Source organism: Carassius auratus, chromosome 15 (assembly GCF_003368295.1).
Source record: "Carassius auratus strain Wakin chromosome 15, ASM336829v1, whole genome shotgun sequence".
Taxonomy (NCBI): Eukaryota; Metazoa; Chordata; class Actinopteri; order Cypriniformes; family Cyprinidae; genus Carassius; species Carassius auratus.
The window spans coordinates 24,572,586-24,599,880 of NC_039257.1; the positions used below are offsets into that span (position 1 = coordinate 24,572,586).

A 27,295-nucleotide genomic window follows, 5' to 3' on the forward strand; every position below is an offset into this window, starting at 1 on the left:
AAAGCTCTTCTTTTCAGGTCAATAGCAATAAATCCCAGACCTGTCCTTGCATCTTCTGGGTTGATCCAGGTTGGGAATGTCTGTTTTAGGCCAGGGTGGAAGAAAGTAAGCCAGCAGCTGTGGAGTGATGGACCATTATCCCAGATCAGAGCAGGGCTCAGCAGGAATGACACAAGAAAACAACACTAAACCTGCTATATTAGGTCATATGCACTTGCCATTAAATACAGGCTTATGGAATATTGAAACACCCACATAGTAATAGAAGTCATTAAATCATATATGCGTAACGTTTCCCAGTCCCTCAGCCATAGTAACAAGTGGTTTCAGATTCAGCAGCACTATTATAAGACCCAGTTACACCAATTAATTTGTTATTAATACTTTCCACAGCAAACGATTCTTTCGCAAATTAATGTAGTTGATTATGCATTCTACAAATCATTCAAAACCGTGATTCATTCATTTATGCTGCGACTGTGTTGTTGCTTAATTATGCTATTGTACTTAGGGTGACCATATGAGCCTTTTCCCAGGACGCGTCCTTGCCAGGATTTCTTATATTGCCAATCTGCACAGAGCACAAACAGCCAAAATCTGGATATTTTAGGCAATGTAAAAATCCTGGCCAAGGACGTATCCTGGGAAAATGGCTCATATGGTCAACCTAATTGTACTGGAAGTAAAAAATACCTTTTATTTTCTCCACGGGAGAATTGATTTTATTTGACAACTTTAAAGGAAGACCTACTGTGAGCTATATATTGTTGTTGAAGCCATTAGACCCCATTTTCAACTTAGTTCAACAAGTTTCGAAATGTGTTTTACGCGTAGCAAAAAATTGATATTACTTACGATTTTGCAAAAAATCCCTTCCCCGTTAGAGAATCGAAACAAGCAATCTGAACCAAAAGAAACCATAGGCTGCATTCGTAATCACATTTCTCTCTGAGTAGGTATATTTTTTTTAATAACTTTGTGACCATTAAAAATAGTTCTACATGGTATAAAAATAAGTTTGAATTTAATTGATAATAATTGATACTTCTCGGAGGGGTTGATGGATATAACCTTGGCATGATGATACCATAAGCAGCTCAGCATATTCACACAATGTAGAAGACCGAGAGTTAGTGAAGCAATGACTGCAAGGCACTGGAGCAGCTGAGACTGAATATTATAAAATCATTTAATGTTCCTCCCTCGCGCTCCTACAGTGCCCTGTTTTCATTCTGTTCACTCACACATGAATCTACGAGACGGGCTGAGAGTAGGGGCAAGCTTATCTGTCATTTTACCAAGTGTGTCTCGCCCTTGTGCTCTGTAAGTTTATCAGCGAGTCCTCTAATGGAGCGGTAATCGTTCCCAGCAGCTATTGGAGTGATTTCTTTTAGACTCAGTGAGAGAGATTGATTCTGTTTGTCATTCCTCCCTGCTGCCACTCTTCCATCTTGGAGGGTGTGTTTGTACTGTGTGCGTGCGTGCGTGCGTGACAGTGTGTGTGTTTGTTTGTACAAAGCCCCTAGGGGGACATGCTGATGGGAAAAAAATGTGATGGACTTCAGTTCACTATTTCAGTTATTTGCATACGCTCACAAAACATTTGCATTCAACTGGCAAAAGTTTTGTAGTCCCCTGATAAATCTTGTGTTCTTTCACCCAAAAATATTATTACCTTCCCTCAGAAACTTCGCACTCTCTCACCAAAAACATTTGCGCTCTCTCACAAAATTATTGGGCTCTCCTGAGAAACTTTGTGTTCTTTGCAATTGCATTCCCACAAGAATTTTTGAGCTCACTTGCAAATGCACTGCAGTATAGTTTCCCCTTCCCTCTTCTTTTTATTCCCAACATAAAAGTATCGCCAAGTATTACATCACAGTCAGTGGGTCTCATTCAGTAATCATAGAATGCACAAATTTGTTTGTGAAATCTGCATATTAATAATTTAATGAACAAATCATGATTCACCAATAACTTTATTACTAAAATGTATACTAAATTTACTGAAACCACTATACACACACACACACACACACACGTACACAACACAAATCATACTTTGGGTAGTCTTATAAATGTGTTTAAGATACAATTTTATATATAGATAGTATATCATATATTTCAAATATACCATGAAAGAATGAAACAAATTGTCATAGCTTGAGCTGTGAGTTTTTTTTTTTTTTTTTTCGTGAAAATGCTGTGAAAAATCAAGCAAGTTATATGTGCATTTTGAGATAATGAGTTCATCTTTGCGCTATTTCTCACTCTCTGTCTTTTACCTTCTTATTTCCTCTTTCCTTCACGCTTGTGGCTCTTGAGTTGTAATTGGTGAAGTCATGCCGTGACCTCTGGTCTCAGTGCAGACATGTCCTTCGAGACCTTTGTGTGTGCCACGATGTGCAAAGGAACTCGGCCGCTACTGTATTAGTCACTGAGGCAGCAGTCTTAATATCTTCAGGGCCACTGTAAAAATATCCAAACTAGCTTAATAGCAACATAGATGTTTGTTTTAATGTATTTCTTGATTTCAGTACATCATTTTGTGATTGGTTGTACTAATTTGCTAATTCTCCACATGCTGTATTATCCTGCAGGCTAAGTGGTCTTGTTTGCACATACTGTATATGAAAAGCATTGGTTTAAAAGAGAGGGAGGGCAAAATGAAATGATCCCTTGAGAAGATGAGCATGCAGTAAATGGTTGCAGGGTTGTTCTTTGTTACCATGGAACTTAGAAACCATGTTTCAAAGAAAGATAAATGTTTATCTGTCTTTGAGTATAAAATGAGATTGACTTTCAATTACTGGGCCAATAGTAAAATAAATTACTGAAAGAAACTGTGATGTTAAAGGCATGTGTGGTACAATCGGATCAAATGTTGGATGTAAAAATTTTGGTAGCTTCAGCAGCTCATTTCTTGTCTGCCTTTTGAATTTATTTACAAGTACAGGAATAAATGACTCTAGAATAATGAGTGCTTTACAATCCATAAATTTTAGAAAGTTCTGATAGCTGCCACATTCTCACACTTGCTTGCTGAGAGTGTTTTAATAGTGAATTACTAGATTGCCAATAGCTTGCTGCATTGGAGAACTTTGGAGCTCTGTACTTATAATCAAGGCTGGATATATGTGGATAATGAGGCCTGATATGTGTCTGTAGATGTTGTTTTTTCATATTTATATTCACTAGTTAAAAACATGATGATGGCGGACAGTGCTGACATTGTAAACCATACTGTCGGGCTGACATTAATTTGGACTAGGATATAAAAACAAATATTTAAAATTATACAATGTGTAAAATGTTAGTAGTATTATTAATTAGACAATTATTAGTTATTTTGGCCTACAAATATATAATTTATTTAAATTATATATTAGTTCAAGGCTAGTTAAACAGAATATGCTGGTTAGAACAGAATAATATTTTCTTAATTATACTGCTACTACTGCTTTTAGTGATATATTAAGATATTTACCACATGGTTCTGAAATTGTAATGCACTGAAGGCATATACTGTAAGCCAATGTTGTCAAGCTGTTCAAGCATCTCCCTCTTTTGACAAAATAGAGGAATTCTGGGGGTTCTAAGTCTCTCTGTGGGTTGAAGCATATCCCTGATGTAATTAAAAGCTTTGATTTAAAAATCTATCATTTTGTCAAGCAGCTTTTGCCATACATCAGACAAAATTAATGAGCGAGGCTCCATCATCAAAACATCACAAACAGCTCTAAAGCACTGAAGCAATTAAGTCACACTGCAATAAAAAAATACAAATACAAAATAAATCCTCCAGCAGAACACAGATTTAGTCAATGTTGCGTAATTTATCTACCTTATTTTAATAATACTTTAAGTGTGATTTTATATCTACAAAACACATTGTGTTGGAGTCTGTATGGATTACACACTAGGAAACAGATCACCGTTCTCCTCTGTCCATCTGTAGCTAACTTTTTTTATTTTCTGATCATGCAAGCTCAATCCCTTGTTCTTTTTCTCCTCCACTCTCTGACTTACAAACACACTTACATTTTAAAAGGCCAAATAATAGATGGAGACGGGGGAATTCCTCCAGTAGCTGATCAGAAGGCGTCTGTATTGATCCAAGGACTCATGAATATGAAAAGTCCAGGCAGGGTGATTAGATATGTGGGCCGGCTGCCCTCGCTGCCTCTGGTTATTTTTCCACTGCTTTCCATTCTGAGCAGTTACTGAACAATAAAAGTACAAGCTCAGGGTGATAATAAACCTGCTGTTGTGATAAACCGTCTTTGTACTGGTGTTGAGGGATAAATGTAACTATAAAGTATAACTAATAAAAGTAAAATTTTTATATGGTGAATATATATATATATATATATTATGTGTATGTGTGTATATATATATATATATATATATATATATATATATATATATATATATATATATATATATATATATATATTCTGCTTTCTTCAAATTCAACCAGGTATGGAAATGGGAATTAAGCCTGGAGGCTGAACAGGCCACTTACGAACATTCTTTGACTGATCCCTGAACCAAGCAGTAGTAGATTTGGATGTGTACTTTGGGATGACTGTCCTGCAGGAAAGTCCATTGATCATCAGCTTCAGTCTTTGCACCAAATGCATCACAATTCTTGTCAAAATGGCCTGATACCTCAAAGAATTCAAGATGTCCTTCATACGGTCATGATTTCCACTTCCTTCTACAGTAAAGAAACCCCATAACAGGACTGATCCACCTCCAAGTTTGAGGATGGAGATGGTGTTCTTCTGCTTATAAGCTTTGCCTTTTTTGCAGCAGACATACAGCTGATCCATGGGTCCAAAAAGTTCCAGTTTGGTCACATCACTCCATATAACATTCCTCCAGAGCTCCACAAGTCTACACACATGAATTTTATCAAGTTCAAGTTGTCCTTTGTTCTTCTTGATCAAGAGTGGTATTCTACAAGATGTCTCAACATAAAGGCAATACTTGTCTAATGATCTTCTCACACACTGCTTTGAAATGGTTTTCCTCCTTTCATCGGGTCATCTTGCAAGTCTTTGGCTTAACATTGCAGATTTTTCTCAGTTGCTCTGATTAAACATTTTATGATATTGTGCTTTTCTTCCACAACCTGAAAGATTTTCTGGTAAAAAAAAAGTTTTGCAAGATGAAAATTACTTTTTAGAATTATAAGGTTCTATCTACATTTGACCTTTTCCCGAAAAATCCCCATTTACAAATTTGATGGAATTTTGATATTATACATTTAGAATACATTTAGGGTCTCTGTCATTTTCATGTATGAAAGTGACTTGTTCCCCATATCCCTTTTATATGGTATGCAACATTTTTTGGAAACTCAAAATCTCAGAATCACAGTGCAAAAGTTACACATACATACAGTTGCAATCAAAATTATTCAACCCCCCAGAGCTTGCAGTACTTTACAAATACAAGCTTTTCTGAAGATCCAGGATAAAATAAAAATTGCATCTATAACAGTTCACTGGCATATTAAAATCGATACTGTCAATATATAATGTAATAATTTTGAGTAATAAGATTTTTTAATAATACTGCTATGTCATAATTATTCAACCCCTATTCAACATTGCTGTTTTTAAATCACTTATTTGCATGGTGGGGAATAAAACAGTCTCAAAACACAATTAAGCTTTAGAAACTCTACTAAAAACAAAATTAGATTGAGCCGTTACACATAAAGTTAGCCCATGCATGTGTTGAAGTTAAGTAGCAAAAATGTCAACAGAGATCTCACAAAAGCTAAAGAGAATAAATATTGTATTACTTTAGAAAGGCTAAGGCTATATGAAGATTTCCAAGACAATGAAAGTTCCTAGAGACACAGCTCTCAGCCTTATTCCTTAGCTTAAACATCATCTAGCTCTTAATTTGTGATCTCAACCATATTCAACCATACAAACAGTACCTCTCTGTGGATTAAAGGTAAATTGCATGTATTGAGTCATCAGATATTTTATAATCATTGTTGCGCAGAAAAAAAATACTTGCACTACATAGGACTACATCCTGAAACTTTTGGCAAAAAAACAAAACAAAATTTACAGACATTTTCCTTTTATTTTTCATTTATTTTATTATCTCTTCTTTAAGAGACTATATATTATTAAAATATTTTACATTTTAAGTATTTAACATTCAATCTTTCCTGCTGTCATGAAGCACTCCAGCGACAGCTGATAACCTTTTTTGTTTTCTAAATAAAAACACCTAAAATATACAGAACTTTAAAAAATAAAAAATAAAAATCAAATAATGTAAATAAATTGTCACAGAATAAGAATATTTGAATAACTCAATTTTGGCAAAAAAGTAAGATAGAACCTTACCTATAATTCCAATGCAACGAGTAGTGCACTGTAGTAATCTGATAACATAGTTTCACATAGCTTGTATTTAGCATTTGCTTTGCAACTTTCTTTATTTAATTTGTTGTGTTTTGCATTGGCATTTCTAAAGCCTCATGTTTCTAATTGCGTCAGTGTACATGTTTTCCTCATTTGTGCAGTTGGTGTACATATGTTTTGTATAATGCACACATGCATCTCCATGTGCTGTGTCGGTTTCTGCGACATCAAAGCAGCTTGGTGCGATTAGATTTTGGAGGCAGCTGTGTCAAAGTTCCAGGCTGAATGCATCATTTTCTGTGTTTACATGCACATGAATCAGAATTTGTTCATATTCCAGTTAAGTACTGTATGCTCATGTAAAGCATATTAACCTTATTGCTATGGTAGATTAAGACAATGATTCCAGTTTCTCTATGTCTGAATAAAATAACTGGGATATGACTAAATGGAAAATGATTAAACTATTGCAGCATAATCAATAGTTCTAGCAGGTTACTTTCTGTTCTGTGTTTACCAGGTAGTTTGTGCAACTTTCTAGGGTATAATGAAGTCATCCAGTGAGGTGACTCAAGCTGACCTCTGAGACACATTGTCATTGAACGTTCCAAGGCCCAGCAGCGGTCTCAAAATTCAGAGCAGACATATGGCCACGCTGTGCCCCACCAAATGCTCAGAGAGAGGTTTAGGCCCTGCTCCAGGACTCCAAGCCAGCTACTCTGGTCATTTGACCCCTATCGCAGCTCAACGGATTATGTTAATTGGTTGGGAGTACAGAAGAGTCACCGGAATGGCCACAGGACCCAGGGCTCCGGCCTGTTAACTGTGATTCACTCATTACAGAAGCATTGTTTAGACTCACAGAGGGAGGGAGGGATAACCTAGAGCAAACCACAGAGAAAAGAAGAGAGAGACACAGCGGGGGAGACAGAAGAACAGACAGATGGGTCACCGGAAGGGCTACCACATGCACAGCTTTGACCTGTTTACAGTCACTTACTTATAACACAAACACTGTTCAAACAGTAATACGTAGTAGTTTGTTTTACAGGAAGGTTTAGTGAATATCATTAGTTCTAGAGAGCATACTGCTAGTCTTACTAATTCTGCAGTGTACAGTATATTTGTCTGTATGCATATACATGCAGATGACCTGCTAGGTTTGCCAAAATGTGCAGTATATAGCAGAGCATACTAAAGAACAGGACTCTAAACCGGTTCAAGGAAAAAAAAAAAACGGAAACGAACGAAATTTTGACAGGAACAGAACCAGAAACGGAATAACATTTTATAGTTCCGAACAGAATAAAAAATGGAAATGGTCATTAACCGGTTAATAACATTTATTTTACTGTTCCATTTAATATTAGAAATTTGCTGCCAACCAGTCACAAATCCAGTAGTATGGCATATGCAAATGTGACGCTGAAGACAAGACGCTGTGTACTCATCATAGGCAAGTCTCAATGGCAATGCACCGTCTTCAGGGCCGGATTAAGACCAAATTGGGCCTGATGCTGCGGCGCAAAAAGGGCCTATTATTTTCTCGGCGTTGGTGCATGTGCATTCGACACTCAAGTGTCAGCATGCTTAGCCTTTCCTGCCCAACTGAGGACCGCAGCTTTCTTTTAACTATTCCCAACTTTGTGAAGCTCTGCTCACCGGAGTCATTGGACACTATCATGCACAGATAGATGCACAAAACCAATTTTGACATTTGGAAATGTCTGAGAAAGATTCAAGCTCGTCCAAGCTTTGCTGATTCGTTCACAGTCACCGGTTTCTGAATGCGCATGAATGCAGCAAACTGTATGAGAGAGAGAGAGAGAAACATAAGTTTTTAAAAAAAGAAAAAGATTATTTAATTCAGAAATGGACATAATGCAGACACAAAATGTTTACAAACATTAGGCTATAATAAACACTGTAAACATAGCTAGGCTATTTTTATAATCATTTGGCATTCAAATACATCGCGAATACAGAAACATTAGATTTTGTCGAATGAGAGACCCAATGTTTGTTTCAATTTCTCTTTAGCCTACATTAATTAGTTTTGGTTTGTCGTTAATATTGCTATAGCGTCTTATATTTGTAATTCATGTTCTTCTCTAAATACTGTTAATTGAAATTATTTTTTGTGAAGTGAGGGGAACTAAAAAACCCAGCGGAGCTTCTCAAATTTCCCGGAAGCTGAACAGTTTTCATTTGCTGTATTAACCTCAAAATAATTATTTGAATGAAATTTGGATTCTGACTTTCGGACGTATATATCATTAATTATTATACAGTTACTATTATTCTATGTTCTTTGCACTGTGAAGTTACTGACAAGGGATCAGAGATGTATAAAGTACTAGAGACCCATACTTGAGTAAAAGTACAAGTGCTCTATCAAAAAAGTGACTTGAGTAGAAGTTGAAGTGCTCTTTAAACACCACACTTAAGTAGAAGTACTGAAGTATTCAACATTTTTTTGTACTTAAGTATTGCAACTTGCAAGTAGTCTATTTTAAAATTTGCTACTCAAGTACTGAAAGTAAAAGTACAAGTATTGTGTTGTGTAGTTATTATTTTTTGTAAACAAAAAAACAGATTAAAGTGTTGTTTTGCCCAATTTGCTAAATTATGTCATTAATAACTTACCCTCATGTTGTTTCAAACATGTAAGACCTCAGTTTATCTTTGGAACACAGTTTAAGATATTTTAGATTTAGTTTGAGAGTGTGTACGGTGTGTACGGTATACTGTCCATGTCCAGAAAGGTAAGAAAAACATCTTCAAAGTAGTCCATGTGACATCAGAGGGTCAGTTAAATATAAAAAATAGCAAAAACTACGACTTTATTCAGCATTGTCTACTCTTTCGTGTCTGTTGTAAGACAGTTCAAAACAAAGCAGTTTGTGATATCTGGTTCGTGAACGAATCATTAGATGTAACCGGATCTTTTTGAAACAGTTCACCAAATCGAACTGAATCATTTTAAACGGTTCGCGTCTCCAATACGCATTAATCCACAAATGACTTAAACTGTTAACTTGTTTAATGTGGCTGACACGCCCTATGCGGTAAAACAAGCCAATATCCCGGAGTAATTCATTTACTCAAACAGTACACTGACTGGACTGATGTGAACTGAAGATGAACACCGAGCTGAGCCAGATAATGAACAACAGACTGACTCGTTCATGAGTCAAGAACCGTTTACGAATTCGTGTCCGATTCGAGAACCGAGGAGCTGATGATACTGCACATGTGTGATTCAGCGTGAAGCAAACCGACACTCTGAACTGAACTGATTCTTTTGGTGATTGATTCTGAACTGTTTCTTTGCTAGTGTTATGAGCGCAGGTAAACCGAAGGCTTGCAATCATCGCCAATGACGTCATTACGTTGAGCGCAAAAGAACCGGTGAACTGTTTTCTTCAACCGGTTTATTGAATCAAACTGTCAGAAAGAACTACTGCCCAGATAGCAAACAGTCATTGAAACTATGCTGAATCAACATCCCGTTGTCAACATTAAGTCATTGAATCAACATCGAACTCTGATGTTGATCCAACATCATTTTGCACCCTGATTTAATATTGAAACAATGTTGAAATTCTGTCCATAGATCAACGGAATTTCAATGGTATTTCAATTATCAGGAATATTGAAACAATGTTGAAATTTCAACTGAACTAAGGATCAACGTGATTTCAATGGAATTTCAATCATTTTTAAATGTTAATTTTAAATGTAATGCCATTAAATTAAATAGCCTGCTTTATCTACAGCCAGGATGTTAAAAATTAATGGAACATTTAAAATCTTGTATAAAACACAGAACACACCACACTATTTAAAATCAAATTCATGTTTATTAGCCTCTTTACTCTTTATTTACACTTCACTGTCATCTGATGCCTGCATAAGTTGTCGTCCAGTCCCTCCTGCCCGGTCTGGCGAATAGCGCAGCCACTTTTGGGTGAAAATTGGGTGATGGTAGCTGTCCCCATCTGCTGAGCAAGAGCATCTAAAACAGAAGATAAAATCACAATGCAAAACAAATTTAGCATTTAAGTTAAACAGAACATATATTTGAACAAATTCAGTAGCCTAGGCCTATGATTTTTCAATGATCGGATAAGGCAATAAGTTCTCGTGTTGTAGGCTAGATCATATTTCCCCTATATTCAAAGCACTTTTCAAAACTGCCTGTTCATGGATGTATTCGAATTAAAGGGAGGCAAAAAGGATTAGCTTGCAGTGACCTCTTTCATAAGGAAAATGTATGAGGCCAATTGACTCAAAAATGTTTGTTTATTATTTTATTGGTTCAGAAGTAGTTGTTAACTCCACAAATTTAATATAAATAACTGGATACTAATTAAATAGTTAATGTAGATTAGAGTTACCAAACACAAAAGATGTTTTGACAAAATAATCATAGACAAAAACCGTTGCATTCAGTTTTTGATGAGGTTTTGGGCTGGAAAACCAATTGCAAGTGGTGCAAGTTGTTTGCAGAAATAAAATAAAATGCAATCAAAAATATTGTTTTGCTTACTTGGTGTGCAATAGTGATCTGTAAAAGAACAGAAAAGACAAAAATCTCTGTTAAAAACAGCAATTAAAATTCACAATCATACAGTGTGACTGTACTTTATACATATGTACTCCGGTAACCAATCTGTTATTAAAAATATAAAAACAAAGAATATAAACAACATAATACACAAATTAAATATACAATGGTTTATCCTTTTCAGCTACAGTTGATGTAATAGTAACATTCAAGAAATAAATGTAAAATATAAAAAACGAAATACACTTTAATGTAGGCCTATAAAATATACAATTCTCATTAAAGCTAATGAATTACGCCCCATTAACTGGACTCCCCCGGCCTCTCAGATCACCATACATGTTAAAGGGATTTTAATGCTAAAATATGCTATTATTTTTCACTTTCTTCCTATAGTGAATATCAAGCTACAATATATCTGTTTGTCAGCTCAAATGTTTCAGTGGTAGAACTTTTGCCTGGCGTGTCAGAGGTCTGGGTTTAGGTATTAAAATGAAGTACAATAGTTGTGCAAGTACAATGCTGTATCACTTGTGACGCAAACATCCAAAAGCAAATGAAAGCCGATGAGTACAACTGATGAGTAGTTTACACTTTATAGATTAGGGGGTGCAGAAAGCTTTGTAAATTATTTATAATGTTTATTGAGATAATAGTACAATGTTGACATTTCAATGATTTATAAGTGATTAATAATATATTAACTAGTAACTATTAACCATTAAGGATTTTGTTTGATTCAGTTGTTAACTGAAGGCCCTGACTGAAACCCCAGGGTACTCAGGGTACTTACTGTCTGAAAGCAGGTTCCCTCAGACTCTGCTCATCATCACTGAAGAGTCCAGGAACAAAACAAGCCATCTGACACAGAGACAACATTTACTCTGCAGTTCCAGGTTCATTAGAAGGAAACAAGATAAAGCAGAGGTAAAATGCAGATAAAAGACAGAATAATATATATAACAACAATAATAACATATGTAATATACAAATTATACTACTAATAATATAATCTTAAAATAACAGAATCTATATTTTTAATTTTAGGTTGAGTGTGACTTACGTTTTGATGTCAGGGACTTCTTAAAATTGGTGAAATATATTCTGAAAAAGGCATATTAATGTATTTCATGAGCTTCTTTTCATGAGTTCACCTGTATTTCTAAGTCAGTATCTCCCGTCAGCCACATTTCTGAAGGGAGATACTGACTTAGAAATACAGATTTACTGAAGAAGCTCATGAAATACATTAATATGCCTTTTTCAGAATATATTTCACCAATTTTCTTTTCAAAAATCTTGGAGTTTCACTTTGTTCTGTATAGTTTCTTTCTGTCCTCCTGAAATCACAGAACAATTTGTATTAATATCTGTTTATCATGAAATATAAACACTCATGTAAACTTGTTTTCAGCCGATTAACGTTACACTCTCAGTGTAAGTGACGTCATCGATTCAGTAAATCAGCCTTTTCCAAAAAAAACACTGACAAATCACCAGCAAAACATTCTCAGAGCCATCAAAATATCTCATACACACACGGAAGATTTGATGAAAAGCCCAGAGTTTCATCAACAAGAGCTCAAAATTAGCCTAACGTTGCCTGAAAACTGCTAAGACGCTAACGGACTTTTTCGAAGACATTAAACCATTTCTATAAAATAAATTTAATTGAAACATGTCAATAACAAGTAAGAAACTTGTCAGAAACATTTGTATATCATATTTGTGTGATTTTAGCGACTAAACTTACCTAAAACAGCGTCAACCGCAGCGAGAGACGGAGATTACTGCTTGCCAGTAACGGTTTTTGTGTTGACGCCCCGTTTCCATGGCAACTCTGCTCCCCGCTCGCGCAGAACTCAGCGCACACACAGCATTCACACAAACAAACATCTCGAGTTAAAACATTACATTTATAATGTACAGCCTCATTCAATAATCGCTCACTATAGAGACGGATTCTTTCTGGCAGCCTGTAAAAGAGTGAAAAACACGACGATAAAGCAGTGAGGACTTCTCTTTAATAAACCGCTTTTACATTTTCCCTCCGAGAAACTGCTGGAAACGCAAGGCTTTAACATTAATTGACCGTGACCGTTGTCTAAACAAGTTAACGGTAACATTATTTGAAAATGAGCCAGTCTCTTCAGCTGCCCACAGACTGTATAAAAACACACCGCGTGCCTGTGCTGTCTGGGTTCATATCGAACATTAAGCAAGCTTACCTGTACGCTTGTGCCAAGGGTCCACAAACGAGCTGTGTCCGGTGCAGTACGTTGGGTATACCACCCGTTGATCTCCCGGTCAACCAAAAATCGATGGGTTTTCAATCATATTTCCCGGTCAACTATATGTCGATGCATTTTCAATCATATTTCCTGGTCAACTATATTTCGATGCATTTTCTATCATATTTCCCGGTCAACTATATTTCGATGCATTTTCTATCATATTTCCCGGTCAACTATATTTCGATGCATTTTCTATCATATTTCCCGGTCAACTATATTTCGATGCATTTTCTATCATATTTCCCGGTCAACTATATTTTGATGACTTTTCAACAACCGCATCATTTCTCTGTCCACTATAAATCAATTACTTTTCAACACATTCAGGGATCACCCGGTAACCAAATATCAATGCTTAATCAATCATAAAGATAACTATAGATCAATGTTGTTCCAATATTGTTGCCATCAACATTAATAACATCAGGTTTTCATCGATATGATAATGTTGATTCAACATTTATTTTGCATTGAAATTTCAATATCAACCATAATGATGATTCAGATGGAAAAACAATGTTTATTCAATGTTGGCTTGCTGTCTGGGTGGTGATCCGGAAACCGATGCAACCGGTTCTTGACTCTTGAACGAGTCATTATCTGGCTCGGCTCGTTGTTCATCTCTCTCTTCACAGCAGTTCAGTCAGCACGCGCAGTCTTCGCTCAATGATGTGCCAGTTTCATCAAACCTGCCATCTACAGTTCTGGCAGTGGTAATGTGGGTTTTTAATTGAATGATTCGTAACATTTTTATAATTGTAACGAGTAACGATGCAGCACATAACAAAAATAACGGAGTAAAAGTATTAAACTCATCGAAAATATGTACTGAAGTAAAAGTGGAAGTAGGGGAAAAAATAATACTCTAGTAAAGTACAGATACCGCCTTTTAGTACTTAAGTACAGTAGTGAAGTAGTTTTACTTCGTTACTATACATCTCTGCTAGGGATGTTAATTTCGGTTATTTTTCCTAACCGGCGCTCCTTAACTGATTATTAACTGTTCCTCTTCAGGAACTCGAGCTGTGTCGAAAACACTGGGGAACTTGTTTAGTGTAAGCGACTCTGAATATCATGTGTAATCTGTCTCATGGAAGAGCATAATGTCAGGGGCGGGTTGACGTAAGCGACCATGAAGCTATAAAAGCACATTTACCAACAAGATTATTTTAAATAATAATAATTGAAAGTACAAACACTATATAATAAATAAAATTTTAGCATCCAGATACGTCGGGAACATGGAAACATTTGTATTCGTGCCGAATGAAAAATAGGCATCAGCTTCACTTTAAGATAATTTTTTTTTTGGATTGACGTCTTCATAGCCTAAACTTTAGAGGATTTGTTTTGGAGAGAAACTAATAACTGTTTTTATATTGTTTGTAAACATTTTGCTTTCAACTTCAGGCATTTAAGCCTTCATTATTTTGGAAATTAATAGGGCTAATAAAATGCGATGTGAGTTGCAACTTAACGTTTTTATTTTATTTTATTTCACTCTCAAAACGCAATCTTATACAAGTGTTTTTTTTTTGTTTGTTTTTTTACAATGCAGCAAACATTTTTAAATATCTTAAAAATATTTTTTGATGTGTTTAGAGTGTTGATAGATTTTTTTTGTTTTTAAGTAGCTTACATTTGGCCAAAAATCTAGTGAACATTATGCTGTATTGTACGGAAGTTCTAAGCGGCTATGCATTATATTTATTTTTTTCTTTTTGTTTTCTCGTTATAACGACTTAATTCTCTCATTATCTAGACATAACGAGGGTCGTTTTCTCGTTATAACGACTTAATTTTCTTGTTTTCTCGACATAACGAAGTTCGTTTTCTCGTTATAACGACTTAGTTTTCTCTAAGAAGTTACAAAACTGCGCCAGCAGGTGGCACTATAGACCTGAATATAACTGATGGGGTGTTGTACACTGTCCACTTTACTGTACATGGACCTTCCTCGTGATCGCTACAATTTGTGCAGTCTTGTTCATTACTGACATTTAATTAATTCATAAATGTTAAATGCTTGAATCAATATGAATATTTTGTGTATTAAGTTCCTGCTAGATGCATGAGTTTCACCAACACGTTCTGTGTCATAAAATAACTGCTTATCAAAACCAAGGTTGACATCACTGTATTCTGTTTATCTACAGTAGGACGGGATTTAACAATGTAGGCTGATTTGCTTCTTTTCCTTATTACTAATCTTTATTGTTAACCATATTGATGAGAAATGTGATGTATATGTAAAATCCATAGGCTAATTTAATTCAATTAATTTAATTGTTCTATAATGTTGTAATCGTTTTTTCTACACACACATACACTACACGTACACATGAACACTCTTTTTAAACAGAAGCTTGTAACACACATGATATCTGCCACATCATATAATGACCACTGCAAATTACAAATTATATATAATTTTATTTCAAATAAAGGGAAAATGAAAAGTGAGTTTAATCCAAGCAGCTCTAATGGCGCGGTGTTGCCATTTAAATATGTTAATTACTAAAACAAAACATTCGTTGTACTGTCTCTGGAAAAATCAACAGTGATTGATCAGCCTTTATTTATATAGAGTATTGTAGACGTTATTACCTAGGCGAAGCAAAATTTGCTGAAATATAGTCTACAGTAAGAGCACCTGCATGGTTGTCCATCAGATGCCTGTCAAAGTTGAGTTCGTTACTATAGCAACAGTAAAACTGTCATGTCGTTATAACGAGAAAACAAACTTTCGTTATGTCGAGATAACGAGAAAAAAAAATCGTTATAACTAGAAAACGAACTTCGTTATGTCGAGATGACGAGAAAACAAAAAGGAAAAAAAAGTATAATGCATGGCCGCTTAGAACTTCCGTAGTATTGGCTGTGACTAAGCATTAGATCTCTATTTTTTCCCTTTCTTTTGGGTAAAGAAAATACTATACTTTAGTATTATAGTATTATTATTATTATTATTATTAGAGAAATTAACTAAATTAAATTATTATTATTTTCTTTTTTTGGGTGTAATGAGAGTAATTGATGTCTAACTGCTGTGCCTGGCAGTTTGTTTCCAATCATTCGTTTACATTTCATATTATTCCTGTGAATCTATCTAGGATTAATTTTGAACGGGGAAAATTTTGTAATTTGAAACAGATTGTAACAGAATATGTGTGGCTCATTTCTCGCTCTCAGTCAGATGTGCTCATAATAATCATAAATAATAAGCTTGTGCTGAGGTTGCTTGTAAAATGTTAATATGTTGTACATATGTTACACAATGTTAAAACTGTGTAAAACTTTTCTGACTCTCACACACACATAAACGCTAAACGTATAAGTTAATTTGCAACGCTCTCTGTTTTGCTGTTTGGAAAATGTGCTGTAAAATTTGTGTAATACAGGAATGTCGTGCTATTTGGTTCATCGGTTTTCTCAGACAAGTGTGAGAGGTTCATGATTTTGCCCTGGAGCTCTTCTTAGCTGCTCAACCGGCATTACCCTACATAGTGTCCTTCAGTTTTCCATTAAGCTCAAAATTGTTTGCCATTTCCTTCTATTTAATATGTTTGCATTTTGCTGCTAATTATCCAATATATATACTGTATGTTATGCTCCATTAACAAATATTCATTGTGGGTCAGTGGAAGAACATATCTATCCTAATCTAATGGGGAATGGATTGGGAGCAGGCCTGGTGCATTTTGGGAACAGGTTGAGAGTGGGCAAGGGACAGCGTGCCCCAGATCCATCAGTGTTTTTGTGGAGAGTAGGGTTAAGGGCCAAAGAACATGCTGCACCACACTGCCTGTATTCCCAGACTTGCAATCTAAAGGTCATTGTTTTTAATTGGAATGTGGGGTGAAACGATAATAAATATTTGGTCTTTATAAATCAGATCCAGGAATATTTTACAGAAAAAAGTTATATTATATGGTAAAGTTTAAGGTTGTTAAAGTAGAGCACAAATAAATATTCTGTTTTCTAAATGCATGTTATTGATCTTATTGTAAATGATTAATGAATGGATTAAGATATTTCGATTCGATCTTTTGATGAAACAACAGATATTTTTCTGGTGGTGTATGCCAGATTCTCACAGTTGTGACCATTCATGAAACTAGACGATCTGAGCCATATTTTCATTTCATAACTTTGAAATTATCTTATTATAAATTTAATTTCTGTGAGTGCCAAAATATCCAAGTGTTCCTAATTTAAAAAACTACCCCGCAACATGCATCAGCCCTCATTAGCCATACTGTCTATCACAGGGTCAAAGCCTAAGGCTCTCGCTCACATTCTCTCCCTACACACCCGTGTGAATTGACATAAGTTGTAACATGCTCTCACATTCTCTCTCTCACAGACATAAACACACACGCTTGTGGAAAAAAATTGCAATGGAATAGCCCCAGGAGGTGTTTGGAATTCAAAAGTAGTGCATAAATAATGAAATTATTTCTTGCACACACCCTTTTGAGACAGTTTGTGTTGTACTTTGCTCTCTAATATAGAGGGATGAACAGGGAATGTAGCTAAATGTCGGATGAGAGTATAAGACCACTGGGGATGTGACTGCAGATGAAAGAGTATGTTTGAAAACTAAATCCAGTTATCACCCAGGATAGTGGAGGGCTTCTGCTAGCACAGCTGTTTCATAAAGGGATAATTCACCTGTAATGTGATTGGCTTTTGGCCACACTGTCAACATGTCAGCTAGGTGCTTCAAATACAGTCTTGTGGGGTGTATGGGTGTGTATGTGTCTGCATAAAGCATCCTGCAGCCTTTTTTCTGCATGCTGCGTAATTGCTGTCTCATGCTCACTGTGCTTTCCAGCATTTGATTTATACAGCATCAGACACACACGCACCAAAGAACCAGGTGTTCCATCATCAGTGTGTCCTTACAAAAAGTGTGCTAACTTTTATTAACTATTATATTCTGAGCCATAAAAAGTTTATTTACTATGGTTGTAAAACCATTTTGAGATGCAGAATGTAGAAATGATTGGAGAGTTTTTGTGATTGGGATTTGGATTGTTTGTATTTGGCTATGCATATTCAGATGGGAAAAAATAGTTTAACCAACCCCAATTAAAAAATGATTGCTTATACTGTTAAGCTAGTAATTATTTAATGTTTTGGCAGATAACTGATATAGCCAAGTGTTACTGTAATATAATTTATTTACTATTATATTATTTTAGTCATTTTAATTTTATTTAAATAAATAAATTATTTGAATAGTATACTCTGAAGTTAACTCTGAAATGGGCAATATTAAATGTATGTATTATTTTGTCTAAATGGCAATTAAACACTGCATTATATATATATATATATATATATATATATATATATATATATATATGTGTGTGTGTGTGTGTATGCAACAAGTGAATTTTTGCATTATAACATAATGATGTAAGGTATAAAAATAGTTTCAGGTTTAAGATTACATTTAACAATTTCTAAATAATTAAAACATTTAATCTTTAAAATATTAAATTCAAGTGTTATTATGGCAAAGGTCATTTAAATGTAAAAAAAAAATGCATGTACAAGACATTGTGTGGTTGGAGTGTGTATGGACAGTTCTGCAGAGGTCTGACTTGTGTAGTTTAATTTGTGTTTATAGCAAGCCTTGAAGCACTAATGAAGAATGGAGTCTTTGCCTTGAGTTGGAAGTAATGGTGACTGATAATGTCATTAGATTATAGAGACCTCACTTGGCTGATATGTTGAAAAAGCAGATCTATGAGGAAGAAACAAATTTAAGTCATGTCTCCAGTATAAATGAAGCCTGAATCATTAGGATAGTGATATAAGAAGTGAATCATCCATCTTTGTTTAAATTGTTGCTGGCCTCTTTACATATTATTTACAGTGATTATTATAGAATTGCATGTATGCTGAATAAGATGTTGTGCACAAAACAAGCAGACCAAGACCCACATTTTAATGGGGACTCGATCCACATCCAAATGAGCTGTGGTACGATTCGACTGATGTATGAATGCAACACTACCAAAGTTCCTGGTTCTGTTTTGAGGCCTTTATTAATTTTATAAGCTATTTGTTAGTTCTAAGCTGGTAAAAGAAAAGAAAAAAAAAGTACCACCATATACAGTATACACACATACAAAGGAGTTCATTTAAAGCGATGAACACAATATTTAATACACACATTAATACACATAATTAAAAAAATTAACTCTGTAAAATCCTAAAAGCCAAAAGATCTTGTTATGAAATCCCAAAGACAATGTTCAATTCCCATATCATTACAGTTCACTTTTCATTAAAGTAGCTAGTACCAAAGGTGCATCAAAAAGCATGTTTTTAAATAACCATGATGCATGGGAAAAGCCTCATCAGTAGGCATATAGTAGGAAAAGTGGAATGGGGCAGCTGGCAGCAAAAGAGATATGTGTCATAGAGAGCAGCTTGGAAACAATTACCTGCTAGCGTCCAAATCATTTTCAATGAAATGGGCATCTGGTATGTAGAGTGGGTGCAATCAAGTAAAATGCCGGTAAAAATCATTTTAAATAGGTAAGCGGAATGCACGCTAAGAGCCGCACCCTGTGCTGCTTCATGGAACATTACTTGTTGGCTATATACTGGGACACTCCTAGTATGACCCAGTGCTATTCTGTTTAATATTAGTAGTAATATTAATACTAGACTCTTTCCAGTGTGTTTCCTTAGAGTCTAATCACTAAGAGTGCACTCAAAGACCTGTATGTTTGTGTACGACTGTGTGTAGTCACCTTTGTGTCTTCAAGAACAGAAATTCTCTGTTTTGCGGTGACTGATCGCTGACATTTCACTCAGTCCTGGTTTAATATGTTAATATCTAGGCTGACCTGCTATTCAATTCCATGTGACCTTTTACAAGCCTGAGTCTTAATTGAGAGGTTTATAAGTGCCATTTATCAGCTAGTATGGTGGAAACCACAGTGTATAAGAACCCCTGAGGCCTCCTCACTTTTGGAAGCTAATGAACATTCCCACCATGCATGGACAGACTTTTTTTTTTTTCTTTTTTTTTCTTTTTTTAACTATTAACATTTTAATTAGCGCTGTGTAAATACTGCTCTTATAAGTGTCTTTTTAATGTGAGATATGGACCGGATAGATGGGCAGAGTCATACAGCTCAATAAAACCAGTAAAGAATATACTAGGCAAATGGCGCTCCGGAACACCTTAAAGGAACTGAGTTTCAGCATTGGAAAATTATATATATATTGGAATACATGTTGTTGTGAAAAAGGGCAGCTCTGAAATTTCTCAAACTTTTTGTACTCAATATTTTCAAGATGCAAGATTTTTATTAATCACGTTATTTTTAAATATTATATTAAATTATACACATTACATTATACAGAGCATATATAACCAGCAGTGAAATGTGAGTCAGGTCCACTCCATGGACTGTGCAATTATTAAAGAATACAACACAGATGAAAAAATACATAAATATACCTATGAAGAATGAAATAAAAGTAAACAATATAAGAATAAAATATAAAAAGATGTATACAGTAGAATTAAATATAGAATGGAATATAATATGCATGAAACTACACTGTAGTCTTAAATATTAAGATACCCAGGGATGTACAAGAGACAATGTGCATTTGTTCATTATACTGTAGTCTTAAATATTAAGATACCTAGGGATGTACAAGAGGCAAATGTGTAAACAGGTTGACACTTTCAGTATGTCAATGTGAGGTAGTAAATGATGAACATCTTACTGATAAAGTGAATATTAAGTGGAGACGTGAAGATGTTAAGAGGCTGGTTTTGAGTTTAAGAGCATGATTGCCTGGGGGAAGAAACTCCTCTTAACTCTCTTGGTTTTTGCCATCAGGCTACGGCAGTGCCTACCAGATGGCAGCAAAGTGAAAAGATGGTTACTGGGGTGGATGGAGTCCTTGATGATTTTAACAGCTCTGCTTTTGCAGTGTTTGAGGTAGATGTCTTTCAGACACACACACACACACGCACACACACACACACATATTGGCCTTTGTAAATTCAAAATGTCTCTCTCTAGTTTACGTCCTCTTTTGACTCTCTTAATAGTCATATTCACATGATCAATACCGTCTATTCTAAGGATCAAAGGATTACTTTTATGCATCAGTTTAAAATGTTTTGCCATAGGATATTCATCATCGACCCTACTAATGGAATATTGGTGTTCAGCCAATCGATACAGTAATCGTAATTCAGTATTATAACCATTTTATTTTGAATGAACTGCTGTTAATTCAGACTGATACAAAACGTATATACTATTTGACTAAGCAACAGTGAATAGAAAGCAAAACAATCTGTCTTGTATTTGGTATTACAGTATTTGATAAACACCATGCACCAGCATAAAAAGATTCAAACAACTGTTTGAAAACATTTAAATATTGTTTTACTTTCTTTCTCTGTGTCAAGTAGGTTAGAAACGAAGTTGAGCAGTGCTACTTTGTGTACTTTAGTAACCAGGAAAACCGATGTACTTCTGCTTTTCTAAAAGTGTCACCTACTGTCAGAGCAAAATGTAATATTAATTCAGCCCATATGATGTTTATTTTTTACACATTGGTCAAACTGGACAAATCACATGTGAAAACTTGACTGAGATTTTATAACATTCATACTGGAGTGAATAGGTTTTTAGAATCCTTTATCAAACTCTATTGAATACAGACATGCAAACAACTCTATGTGCCACCTAAATAACAAAAATTGGTCACTTATGAGGGTTCATGAGAATAATATGCAGTCAGACAGCTCACAAGGTTTTAAAAGAAAGCAAATGTTTTCATATATCCTATCTCTAGAGCAGTTTCCCTGTGTTCCCTACTTGTCAATCATTCTAAAGAAGACATTTGGTTCTAAGTCCGGACTGTTTCTTTAGTTCCTGTTCTGTGCCTGTGGAAGCAGAGAATCATAAGGAGTAAGAGGTGATTAGGAGGCTTGTCTGAAATGGCAGCTGGTATATGGGGCAGGTGAGGCACATTTACCTCCCTGTGCTACCCACAGAGACCGAACATAACAACTGCGGTCATATCAGCAGAAGCTTTCCTCTAAGCTCTTCCAGAAGAGCACCACCATCAAATGTCACGTCGCCTCCTTCTCCTGTCCACCCTCCAACACCTCAATATGCTGTACTGAGGGGGAAATCCCAGACATAGAAAGATGAGGAGGGACAAAATGGAACACAATCAGCCTAGAGGGATCAAACCATTTAGGACAGAAAAACTGAATTGTAAATTAATAAATAAAAAACTCTCGTCAATGCCATTTACTTTCAAAAATGTGGGAATATTCACATCTCAGGGACACCATATGAATCAGAATGAGTCAGAATTCAATCTACTATTCATTGCACTGCAATGCATAATGAAGCCGATGACTTTTAATAGGACTTTCCTAGGCATTATTGATACATTTTTTGGCACATTGTCTTCTCTCTGTTTTGTAGGTCGTTAGTTGTGACTCAAAAGGAGGTTTACTACTTCTTAACACTAAATTGTTGGCCAGGACTGCAGGACTTTTTCTCAAAGATTTGAGAGTGAGTAATATTAATATAGCCTGTCTCGTTAAGAGTGTAGGATGTTGGCTATATGGCACATTTAGCTTTATATTTAAGTTTAGCATGCAAAGAATTCAAATAATGTTTTTTTCATTATACTTTTTTTTAAGTCACCCTTTGCCTCTTAATTAAATAAAACATTATTTAATATTAAATAAATTAATTATAATTAATAATTTAATATTTAATATTTCATTTAATTTGTGTGAGATTCAGAGAGTCGTTATATTTATATAACTGAAGTAATACTATATTGCACAGATTTTTATTGTACAGGAAATTCCTCATTGCTGCTACAGACATCATGGCTAATTGAAGTGTTGATATCTGGTGATTCAAAAAAAACAATGTTTAGCTGTAATTCCCTTGGTTTCTGTATTCAGTGTAAAATGAAATCTGTGTGAAGTGGAGGTGTAAAGAGAAACAGAAATGTGTGACTGCAGGTGTTAAGTATCAGTGCAGTTCCTCTTTTTTAACGGGAGACCGGACTCTCCCTGCACTTTCAGAAAACACCTTCAGTTTAGCTCTAACACTGCAAGGAGGATGCTGAAGGATTTCACATGCTGAAGGATTTGGCATCTCTGCTGGGGATCTTGTTGACACTCTGTTTGAGCAGAGGCGGCTCTTCCTCATGTCAAAATGAATCACTGCTGTTCAACTTGACTTGTCTGAACCACAGAGCTTGATTAATCATTTCTGAACTTTACTTCACCTGTGCATCCCTGTGTGTGTGTGTATGTATGTATGTATATATATATATATATATATTACAATTTAAATAATTTTGTTTAAATTGTAAAACGTAACTTCTTGAGTTGAAACAACGAGTATCTGTAAGTTAAAGCTGCGGTAGGGAACTTTTGACACTCTAGCGGTTAATAAACAGAACTGCTTGCGTCTTGCGGAAGAACATCGTAGCCGGAACTACTTCTCTCTGTTTATGTCTATGAAGAATCACAAAGGTACTTGGTTACTCCGCCGCGTTACCCCCGAAGCAATCTAAAATAGTCAGAATATAAACACTTATTATAGGTGCACCCTAGTGATTCAGGACAAGCCAAAAACACGGTTTGGAAAATGGATTCATGGTGTACTCGCTTATTATATAAATTTTTCTACATTTTGAACACAAACAAAGTTACGGACCACAGCTCTGATTGGTTGATTTCTTACCGGGAGCGGTCAGTAACTGCAAATGGCAATAGGACCACTGGGAGGAGCCAGAGGAGCTTGATTTTTTTCACAGATTATCTGTCTCATATTCTACTGTCAGGACATAATGACAGGTTTAACAAATATGTAAAAAAATATATACTTACAAAAGTTGCCTACTGCAGCTTTAAGTTAACTCACATTTTTAAGGCAGCAGGTGAACTTTCGTTTTTAAGTTTAACCAACGTGAAATGTTTTACAGTGTGTGTGTGTGTGTATACTGACACAAAGCTGTAGGGTGTGTGCTCCTTTTCCAACTGGCAGACATAGAACCTGAAACAGAATAATATAGATAAAACACAATTTGCAGAGCAATGGGCTACTGTACAATTGATTTCTACTGAATCTAATTCTGGATCGTTTTTTTCCCCTCTGTGTCTTCGTCTCTCAGGTCTCTGGTAGTGTAGAATGAGCCTTACACAAGGGCAATGAGGTCAGGGGTGAGCAGTTCAGATTGTCTGAGTGTTTAATGTACCATCAGGACCAGACATCCTGGAGCAGAATCACGTCACAGTGAGCTCAGAGCACTACATTGTGCCTTACTGTGTGAAATTTAAGGAAGTATTTTTTTATTTTTATAAATCTGTATATAAGACTTTCAGATTTTCTCTGTGCATCCGGCTTCTAATGAAACCGCGTACGTTTAGTGTACGTGTATGTTATAGGACCATATCAGTAGCAGGTAAGAAAGCACAGGTTTGCTCTCTGTCTGCTTGAGTAATGTATAGGTAATGTGTCACACGTGATTTGTGTAATGAGATAAGGCAGAGCACAGGAAGAGAGAGTGTGGAGAGAAGTGGCCTGGGGAAGTCATAGACCTCTGTGCCCTTTAACAGCAGGCTGTTATATTCGCAGTAGGCTTGGCACATGGCTCTGCCCTCAAATCTCATAATTCACTGAATGATTTATTTTGCCTCTGTAAGATATATGATCAGAGATTAAGAAAAAAATATGAATGTTTGTGGCCATCATGCACAATTCGCTCCAGCAGTGCTAAAATGTTGCGGGTTTTGGATAATTTAAGTGCATTTTGTGGATTTCATTATTACATATATATAAACCAAGCAAATTTTGTCTCTGATGTTTCCCAGCCGTTGCAGCTGTGACTAGAAATAAACCACATAGTTTCATTGGCTGATTCACAGATTAAAATACATGTGCTCACTTAACTTGCAATATGTTTTTAATTAAAGGAATAATCAAACAAAATGGAAATGGAAGCTGAGTCACAAATCCTGATTTTATTGTTTGTTACCATACATAAATTGAGCAACTTAAAATGATTTATAACCACAGCAGCGACTATGTTTCAGTGTTTTAGTTTTTATATTGATCAGGTTTAACAGGACAGCTCAGTCCATGTTACCAGTACAGTAGTGTCTGTAACTTGTACACTGTCTTCACCTGCTTGATATCGTTTAGTCTAAATGGGGTGATGGAGAAAAATGTTCTAACATTTGTAAACATTTGGATTACTTTTATACAGGAATGCAGCATAGTCCCAAGAACATTTAGTATGTGATCCTAGTTCTTTGCTGCAGATCTTTATCGTCCCAGCAGCATGTCCATATTAAGCATGCACTATATTCCATGCCGCTGCAGCCTAAAGCTTTTAATTCTCTACATCATTTCTTTTTTATCTGCTGCATGCAGTAGAATGTGCCTTTAAATCTTTCACTGACACCTGCGTTCCCATCCCTCGATCACACTATTACCATGGCAACCAAAGCAGCTTTATACCCAGTCACACACAGACAGAGAGATGGAATCCGTGCTTTTGTTTGTAAAGTTCATAGTCTGAACCCAGTCTACATTTAATTGGATTTTAGACAGAAAACATATGTCAAGTGCATTGTTCACCTAATATGGTTTGGACTACAAAGAATATAGAAAATTGTGAATTCAAAAGCGACTATTGTGCAGGCTTGCAGGTGGTGCAGAATAAGAATAAGAAAAAAGCATTATTTTATAGGGGCACAAGTGTTTTGAACCATGATTAATAAGTGATTAGCAGTGATGAATATGATTAATGTATATATTATGTCATTACTTCGATTGATAGCTAAGTATTTAGATTTGTATTACCTTTATCTTTCTCCTGACTATACTTGTGTGTACCTATGTGTACAACAAAATGAAGAATACAGTTATCCGTGAGTGCACAGGTTCATAATTATTCCTGTAGTGATATGAACCCAGTCTTGACCCTCACCTCCCTGATGTCTCCATGGACTTCATCTGTCAGCGTCGTCTGTGACTCTTCTGGACAGGCACAGAGAGATTTATGATATTTAGTCAGCTCTATATAAATACAGCGAGATAGATTGATTCAGTATGTAAGCCTTAGTCTTCACACTCAGTTGTGTTTGGTGTTATGCTAAGGAATTAACATGTTTGCTTAGATGACCGAGGAAACATTTTTCTCATTTACATGTTGACAAACCGTCTCTGTGTGTGTACAGCTGTTCACGTTTCCCTGAAGAATCTAAAGTAGGACATCATACATAAATGCATATTTCCAAACAACCTTCTGGTCTTCACTCATTCTCAGCCATTTTTCCAATAGGCTATTTTGTCTTTTTTTTTACTTTTAGTTTCACATACTGTACAAGTCTCTAAGCACATCATTCTCTGCTGCATGCTTTTTGTCAAAAGGAACTGATAGTTTTGGCTCCAGGTCACTGTGTTCATCTGAACAACCTTTTCTTTTAGACTATCTGAAGGGTGTTCACGTCAACCAGACATATGCTGTCCATGAGCAGATACAATGAGGTTGTGAAAATGACTTCGTTAATGTGCATCTCATTCTGTTTTATCTGTTTATGGTGGTTTGAACAGGCGTTTGGATTACAACAAGGAAGGAAAGACAGTTGGTGTGGCATGCATGAGTTAAGCTTTACAGGAAATGATGGGTCCACTACTGAGATGCTGTTTATTGTTTCTTTCTATCCAGCAGGATCATTAAACACAGTGATTTATAGCCACCTTTATGATACAGATTGAAAGATACATTACATTTAGTCCTATAAAGGTAGGAGGAGGAAATGAAGGAATAACTTTGTCGATTTTGATCATATAAGGTATCAGGTGTTCTTTCCTGTGCAAATCACATTTCCTCCAATGTTGTGTGAATTTGCAGGGCCCTGAAGTAATTAATCTAAATTTAGGCAGATGACAGCTATGGCACTGGGATATGAGCTACAGCGTTTGCTCTCCCTT

At 35.6% G+C, this 27,295-nt stretch overlaps 1 protein-coding gene and 1 long non-coding RNA gene across 3 annotated transcripts in view; one reads left to right on the forward strand and one right to left on the reverse strand.

The window, feature by feature from the left end:
* Positions 1 to 27,295, forward strand: part of LOC113115415 (tyrosine-protein kinase receptor UFO-like) — a 1,029,470-nt gene that overhangs the window by 958,783 nt on the left and 43,392 nt on the right. The window lies entirely within an intron of this gene.
* On the reverse strand, positions 10,161 to 12,067 carry LOC113115448 (uncharacterized). Its single transcript, XR_003293884.1, has 4 exons — positions 12,029 to 12,067; positions 11,759 to 11,826; positions 10,948 to 10,965; positions 10,161 to 10,413 (listed from the first exon to the last, which is right to left on the reverse strand). It is a non-coding gene; the product is annotated as an uncharacterized LOC113115448 (long non-coding RNA).